This window comes from Protopterus annectens, chromosome 6.part0, assembly GCF_019279795.1.
Source record: "Protopterus annectens isolate FY-2018-M chromosome 6.part0, PAN1.0, whole genome shotgun sequence".
NCBI lineage: Eukaryota > Metazoa > Chordata > Ceratodontiformes > Protopteridae > Protopterus > Protopterus annectens.
Genome location: NC_056737.1, coordinates 1,320,942,862 through 1,320,951,862, shown reverse-complemented (window position 1 = coordinate 1,320,951,862; position 9,001 = coordinate 1,320,942,862).

The following is a 9,001-nucleotide window of genomic DNA, read 5'->3' as shown; positions in this document are numbered from 1 at the left end:
CCTAATAGTGTGCACAATAGTGTGTGTGTGTGTTTGTGTGTGTGTTTGTGTGTGTGTCTGTGTGTGTGTGTGTGTGTGTGTGTGTGTGTGTGTTCACAAAAATGGGTAGTGAATGCAAGAAGTAGATCTTCTGAGACATGTACATGTTTCACTACAAATTGCTTTATACTGCAAAACCTCATTTCCTGCTTTGGCAATGTGACCAATGACAACACTGAAGTGAAGGATTTACCAGCCTGGCTACTGTCTTGTACAGATTTCTTGGACATAGAGGTTGGCGAAAACATAAGTACTGTAGCCAGTGTCTCTTTAGTAAACTAACAAGTCAACACTACCTGCTTTCTGCATACCGGCAATCCCGGATGATTATTCATGCGGATGAACATGTTTATTCAATGATATAGAAAATGCCACTAGGTGCTGGGTGTTGGGCAGGGTTTGGGTGGCCCTTGCTACTGTGCATTGGGGGGGGGGGGGTTCTGTTGTAAAAAAAATGCCAAACTGGTCAGGTCATTTCATCTTCCCTGCTGTAGTGCTCCACATTTTTAACTGTTAGTACAACTCTATCTGTATCACTAAATCCGGTGCCCTGTGATACATTTATTCTGTCAGTACCTGCTCTTTGTAACTTCAGTCTTTCATGTTCCCCTGACAAAGTTCAGTACTGCCCCAACATAATTGTTTCAAACTTTTTGCCTCTTCCTAATAGTTGTACACATCTGGCTTATATCTCATGTCATCCTAAACCACTCGTACACATAACCATAACCCAATGACAGCTGACTCTCTCTCTCAGGAACTCACTGTATGTAGGCATATTAAAGGAGGGAATTGTTATTTCATTGCTCTTTACCTGACCAGCTCTGAATAACAAATCTGGTGTTTTAACCCCTTAGGGGCTTTCAGCTTCACTCCAGTCATACATTTCATTGCCAACTCCAAGAGGCATGTACCTAATTCTGCAGGAGGTGGGTCTCTCATACTTCCTTCCCTTGCCCATACAGCTATTTGTTGCCCTTCTTTCATTAGACATTTTGTCCTTCCATTCTCCCAGTGTCTGTCTTTTATCCTCTAGAAAGGTCCAGAACAAAAAAGAGCATTTTAAAGAGACAGTGTTTAGAGATGCTTATATTTAAGAGCACTTTCAAGTACACATTTCATTTTCATAGGTGAACCCTATAATTTTGCCTAGGCTGCACAATCTCATCTATGTTCCAAAGTGTGTACTCGGAGTGTTTAATATCATCTCTATGAACTACAACTTGCAAATTCAGACAATGTTCTTTTGTCAGCTTATCTCTGTCCAAATATTTTCACTCTGTACATATTAATTGACACTGTATGAAGTTGTAATTTCTTTACTTAGTTAATATGTTGTTCTTCTGTATTAGGTTTTGTAATAAATTTATTTACTTGTAACCATATTATTTGTTAGTTTGTTTTATTGCCAACAAATGTCGGAATGTATGCAATTATACAAGGAGCTGTAATTGATGGTCACATCTGTGTTAGTGTGGATTTGTGTATGCATCCTGCATCCCAGATTAATTATGGTATAAAATATGGAATCATTTTTGTAGTACATGGGGATTTCATCATATGAGCCATGTTTTTTGTATGATCCTTGGTTTCCTTGTTTTTTTCACAGTGTGCTTATTTGTTTGTGAATAAAATACACAGCATGAAATCTGAGTTTAATGTTAAAACATCAAGTATGAATATATTTTAATTAAACTTGTTTTTTGGGAAGTACAAGGGTGTGAAATGCACTGTGTTGGGGTACAACTTTTTAATACTTAGTGCAGATGAATTAAAGCTATGAGCTGTTAATCATCTGTTTTCTATAGTGCAGCTTTGGATTCCCTTAGTCTTCATTTGTCTAGTGTAACGCTGACCAAGTCAATTCACTAGACAGTGCTCCTGGGCTGCCTCTGAAAAGAGACACATGACCAGTATATACATATATTTATTTATTTTTATTTTATTTTATTTTACATTTGTTGACTGGGCTAGTCTAGCTGGATACATGTCCTTTTTCAGTAGAGGCCCGGGGAGAAAAGCTCCAACATAATGAGAAGACAACAATACATTTACATTCGGAGAAAATAGGATTAACATAAGTATAAAAGAAAACAGCAGGCAATACATGTTAATTATTTAACATTCGTATAATAAGGAGAATAGTTTAAAACATGGTTGCATTGAGAAGTCGAGAGGTTGAGATTATAATCTCTGAAATGGTGATGAGACTAAGGTGGTATTAGATTATCGGGTTTAGCCTGGTTTAGGACAAGGACATAACCAGTGTGACTTAAGGAATTCTTTGAGATTATTTTTGAATTGATTAAGCGAGGTCATAAGTCTTAGGTTGTTTGGAAGGGAATTCCAAGGTTTTCCTATGGAGTTGGCATAGAGAGCATCTCCACCCGAGTTCTTTGATTTAATGGTTTGTATCTGAACACTATTTGTTGATCGAAGGCAGTTTAGGTTAGAGTAGGGGGTTTGTATTTTTCTCAGAGAGGGGGTTCTATCAGGTTGGTTGATTATCTTAAATGCTTCAGTAAGTTGGTTGAGTTTGAGAAGATTGGGCAGTTCCAACCAGCCAAGTTTCTTTAGGTTAAGGCAATGGTGAGTACGATAAGGTGTTCCTGTTATAAATCTGGTAATGTGATTACAGGCAACAGAGAGCATATTGAGCTCACGCTTATTGAGGAAAGAAAGTACTGGGGAGGAGTACAAGAGGGTGGAGAGGAGATGAGTGTGAGCAATGGTTAGTTTGGCATGAGGGGTCAAAAAGTTCTTTATATACGGTACATTGAGCCGAGTTTCTTGTTTACTGTCTTAATGGTTTGGCTAATGTGCATGTCAAATTTAAGCTTGTGGTCGATAGTAACACCTAATAGTTTGGTGTTGGAGACAGGCTCTATGATGGTGCCATTGGTGGATTCTACATGGAAGGTCATATTGTTAGGAACTGGAAGTTCTTTTCCAAGGGGAGTTGATACTGAGGGGAAAAATAGCAGCAGCTTGGTTTTTGTTGGATTAAGTATGAGTTTCAATTCAGAGAACCATTTTTCAACTATAGCAAAACAGTGTTGGGTTTTTGCTTGGAGTTGTGGGAGAGAGACGTCAGAACAGATCAGGGTGGAGTCATCTGCATATTGGATGCAGGTGGCTTTGGGTATGACTGAGTGAAGATCATTAATGAAGACAGAGAAAAGAAGGGGACCAAGTATACAGCCCTGAGGGACGCCAGTGGTGTTGGGGAGCAGGTCAGATAGCCTGTTTTGCCATTGGACAGCTTGTTGCCTACTAGTGAGGTAAGCATTGAACCAACTTAGGGCTAGGTTGTCAAGATGTAGGCTTTCCAGGGTGTGGAGCAGAAGCTGGTGATTGACCATGTCGAAGGCTTTCGATAGGTCAAGAAAGAGAGCAGAGGATATTAATTTATTATTGCGGTTGTTATTGACTGAGTCAACAAAGGAGAGGAGGGCAGTGGTTGTACTATGATAGGGGTGAAAGCCATGTTGGAAATTGGACAAAAGACTGTTAAGGGTTAGGTAGTTTAGGAGTTGCTTGTGAATACACCGCTCCATGATTTTAGCTATTGGAGACAAAATTGCTATCGGTCTGTAGTTGGATGTTTCCGTGGAGGTGCCTCCTTTATGAAGAGGGATGATATATGAGATTTTCCAAATAGATGGGATGGTAGCTTCATTTATAGTTCTGTTAATCAAGATTGATATGGGATAGGCAATAGCGTCTGACGCAATTTGTAGGTATTCCGCTGGGAGGTGATCCGCCGCTAGGGTGGTTGGTTTTAGTTTTTTTAAAAGGGAACGGATATAGGAGGTAGATACTGGTTCTAATTTAAAGGAAAGTGGAGCTGAGTCATTAGTATGAGTGAGCGATGAGAAAGTAGTAGTTAGCTGGCTAGCTAGGGACTGGATAGTCTCGGTAAAAAAGGAGTTGAAGGCGTTGACTATTTCTACTGGATCTTTCCCAATAAGTTTCTCAGGGGTGGGGGTAGTAGATTTACCAGGATGAAGGAGGTTATTGAATTCAGCCCAGAACTTCTTTGGGTTATTCTAGTGTTTGTCCTGGAGGTGGCAGAAATACTGTTTTTTATCTTGAGTAATGGCTGTTTTAGTAGAGTTTCTAAGCTGTTGAAATGTTATGCGATCTAGGGGAGTTTTAGTAGCTCTCCATTTATCCCAGGCCTGGTCTCGGAGTTTAATTTTAGTTTTAGTTTCTCAAGTTAGCCAAGGTGCTATCCGTTCTTTGGATCTGATTTGTCGATTTGGGGCATGAGAGTCAAGTATGTTAAGGAATGTGTCATTAAAGTAAGTAACACTCTCCTGTAGGGGTAGGGTTTTTAGGATGGACCAGTTACAGGACTTAAGTTCTGCAAGGAATTGTTGTACATTAAATTTCTTCTTGTTTCTAACTAGTCTATATGAGGGGGGGGGTTGGTAGATGAGCATTTATGTTTTATAATATAGGTAATAAGGTGGTCACTGAGGTCATTGGGAAGGGTCCCAGTGGTATAATTGAGTGGATCCTTATTGGTTAGAATCCAGTCAATGGTGCTCTCTTTTTGTTGAGCATTTCCAATTCTGGTTGGAGATAAAATATTTTGGGAGAAACCATGTAAGTTAATAGGATGGGGATTAATATGAGCGGAGCAGTGAGACCAGTCAATATTGAAGTCACCAAGTACTATGGTTTCTTGAGGGTAGTTGGTGGTTAGCCAGCTAAGAGTTTGCTCCAAGTTTTCTGTGTTCTTCCCTGGTGGGATATAAATTACTATAAGATTGATGGATTTTTGGGTGTTTAGGCATATCTTTAGAGCAATATGTTCTATATTAGAGACTTTGGGAGGTTGTAATGGATTCATAATGATATTCAGTGTATTCCTAAACATTACAGCTATTCCCCCACCCCTTTTATTTTTCCTGTCAGTCCTGAGGATATTATACCCAGGTGGGAGTATCTCTTCATCCTTAGTGGAAGGTTTTAGCCATGTTTCCGATAGGCACATAATGTCAGGGGAATGGGTAGCTAACATAGCGTGTAGGTTGTGAACTTTGTTATTTATGCTTCTTAGATTGAGATGGAATATGAGTAGGGAAAAAGTAGAGATTTGGGCGAGTTTAGAGGGGATGGAGTCTGAGACCGTGGTAGGACCTGGGTTGGGGTGGATGTCGCCGTATGTGGTGATATATTTTTTAAGGTGGTCTAAGAATCTTTGAGGTTTGCATAGCAACTTAAGATTAGATTTAATGATGGATATCTTAGGGTGATGGAGGGTAAGATGCACCATTTTGGAGCTTAGCGTTTTATCAGGGTAGTGAGAAGGTGAGATAGTATGAGAGGAAAAGTTTGTATGGGTGGTAGTGTATCCCTTAGGGAAGGGAATTTCCAACAGAGTTTGGTTTTCATAACTTGTTAAAAAGTAAGGAATAAGCAGGAATATTACTATGAGAGGGGTTATAGTATATGTAATTTTGCCCATGGTATAAGGAGAGGAAGGCTAGTGTGGTGGGAGGGCTGGTAGACTTTACTAAGTAAAGGAGTAAGGCTGAGAGTGTGGGAGGAGTAGTAGTAAATTGAGGGGCGGTCGTAATTGGTGGAGAGCAGGTGGGAGGGGCTGTTTGTCCTAATAAATCTAGAGGTAGTGGGGGCGGGTGGGATATGGGGGCAGGGTGGGGAGCGGAGCAAGCCCGAGCGAAGCAAGGGCGAAGCAGAGCGGGGAATACACTGCCAGGAGTTCGCAGGGTCTCAAAGGCAGCTGGTTGTGAGTACTATTAGACTGTTTTTCAAGCAAATACTTTGCTTGCAATAGTGACTCAATTTTTTTGGCAATGTAGCGTATGCTACCAGTTAGGGTAGAGGTACTGTCTAGTTCCTGCCAGCAGGATGCTTTCCTGGCTACTACAATGATAGCAGGATATGATTTTTACCCTGAATTTCTTTTAAATGGTAAATTCTTTAACTGAATTATTATGCTCTGGTCAGTGCATTCGCACCGGGTTGGAGTCCTTTATAACAGCGTTTGGGACCTGGGAGCCACGCGGTGTGTAGTTAGTGTGGGGGGCTTCCTAGGATGAAATAATAAAAAGAGACAGTGTTTTAATGTCACAGTAATTAGCTTGCTGTGTCATATGAGAGATTGTATTAACACATTCAATTTCTAAGGCTATACCTCGTTTCATAGGGTAAGCAGAATGAAAAGAAGTATCTACAGAACACATTCAATCGCTAGAAAATCTACACAGAAAAGTTATTTAAAACTTGTAATGCGTAATTAGGGATGTAAGGCAGCAGCCAATCTTTCTAGCAGTAGTTTAATTCAAGGCTAACGCTAGTTTTACAGTATCTGCATGGGTAGCAGAGTTCTAGTTATACTTTTATACACTCCCCAGACCTTCTACATACTGTTCACGTTCCTTCATTAATATTGCATTTGGCTTGTGAAGCTTGAAAGCGATAACATGCAAACAAAAATGTATATATATCTCCAAAAACACAGTATTTGCCCTTGAGACAAGCTTAAACTAGGCTACTATTAGGCTATGATAAATAAATGATGCCATACAAATGCCTACAACACGTGCAATCACTATCTGCAACTCTTAGAAAGTTAACATGAACAGTCGCGCTATCTACGACTTGGTATTGCACTATTGGTACAGTTTCAGTAGTATAATACAGTAAAAAAACAACATACAACAGTATATAGACACCAACAACACGTGCAAACACTTTCTGCAACTCTTAGGAAGTTAATATCAGCAGTCATGCTATCAAGACATAGTATAGCCCTAATTGGTACAATTGCAGCAGTATAATGGAGTAAACAGCATCAGCAGCTAAATGTAGAAACAGCAACTTTGACTGGTTATAGCGTACCTTCAGGCAGGGAGATGCGACCGGACAGGAGGACAGGACAGTACCTGTTGTTTACTGATATTAAAAGAAATGGCGGAAAACTGGTAGAGTTTAAGAAAACTCACTGACGTCAGGATGGGCCCGCCAGGAGTTCGCAGGGTCTCAAAGGCAGCTGGTTGTGAGTACTATTAGACTGTTTTTCAAGCAAATACTTTGCTTGCAATAGTGACTCAATTTTGGCGTGGCCAAGGATGAACACAGGATAGCAGCAGATTTCTTCAGCTCCACCAATATCATTACATTGACAGGAATTAATTACTTAAAAAATTAATTCTTGAAGTAATTTTCTTTCTAAATATGTTTGTTTTATATAGTTCTTGAACTATATCTAAAAAAGAAAGGAAATCTTAATAATATTCCTGTCAGAAATTACTTTGGAAATTTTCCTGTCAGTTTATCAGTCTGAAATGAGTTCCAGTAAGACAAATTCTCAAGACTCCAGCATCAAGAAAGAACTTCAGTCTCTGATAATTATAGTCCAGCAACTTACTGCTAAGATGGATAAAATGGATACTAAAATAGACACTTTCATAGAAAAAACTACAAAACAAATAGACTTGTTACATATGGACCTGCAACAACAGAAGATCCAGATGACAGGCATAGAAGAAGCTGTGAATGACATGGAAAATAAAATACAAGAACAGGAAATCAACATTGAGTTTCTGCTGAAACAAAATACACATTTACAAACAAAGCTGGATGACCTGGAAAATAGATCTAGGCGCAATAACATTAGGATTTTTGGACTGCCAGAAAATATTGAAGGTAACAATATTACTTCTTTTTAACAACATGGCTCCCTAAAACTTTAGATTTACCAGAAGCATTCTCTTTTGGTATCGAAGAGCACATAGATCTATAGCTAATACTAACTCTAACAAAAACTATCCTAGATCAGTTACAGTTAGATTTCTATCATCTTTTGATAAAGAGATGGTTCTTAAATCTGCTTGGGCTAAAGCTCCTGTTAAGTTTAATGAGACAACTGTGCGTTTTGACAATGACTATTCTTCCATGGTAATTGCTAAAAGAAAAGTTTTTCTGTCACTAATAAGGGAGCTTAAAAAAGCACAGTTTAAAACATACCCTCTGTTTCCTGCCAAGCTTAAAATCTTCCTTCCTGATGGTCCTAAGGTCTTCGATGATTTAGACTCTGCTTTACTGTTTGTCAAAGAAAAAAGGATTTTGGATAAAATAGAAGAAATGGAATGGGCTAGTTCTTCATTAAAGAGATTGGCAACTGAAGCTTCCTGGAAGACTTCAGAGAAGAAGAAGAGACTAAAAAACAAATGATTTGTTATATGTTTTTTTTCTCTCTCATCATTTTAGTTCATTATTAATCTTTTTGAATATAGTTCCTGCATTTCCAGAAAGCCATAAATATTTTGGAAAAGATTTAATCAAAGTTATTCTCTATGTGCAAAGAAATGTTTTGTTTCATAACCAGTCAAAATGCCTGAGGATTTAATGGCAGGCTGTGACTCGATTTGTTTTTCTTTCTGAAAAAGTAAGGTTAGTGATTTGATACATTTTTGTATCTTTACCTGTTTGTTCCTTCTTGTTTTATTATTTTCTTTGTTTAAACAATGACATTCTATTTAGATTATGTAGTGGGTAAAGGGTGCGGGAGGGCAGGGAGAGAACAGTAATGAAAATATCATTAATAGAATAATAACATATTTATTTCTTGTAAAAGTTTATAAGTTCTTCAAATGCTATTTCTAATTATACTTTCTTGATTATACTGCTTATGCTTGTTTGTAAATAATCTGTCATGCTTTAACTAATAATAATCAGAACTAAATAAGAGTAAATAATATGTTTTATTTTTAACTCTATTAATATAAACAGTAAGTAACATTCCATTGTATATACTTCTTACAGCTTTCTCTTACATTTTTTTATTTCTGCCTCACTCCCTTTTATTTTCTACTCTCTCTTTTTCTTTTCTTTATTAATATATAGAAATGCTTTAGACTGTGTGGGCACAGTGAATAATAGGATTTGTATGAAAATTGAGTTGGGAGAAGAATGCTGAGTTTTATTG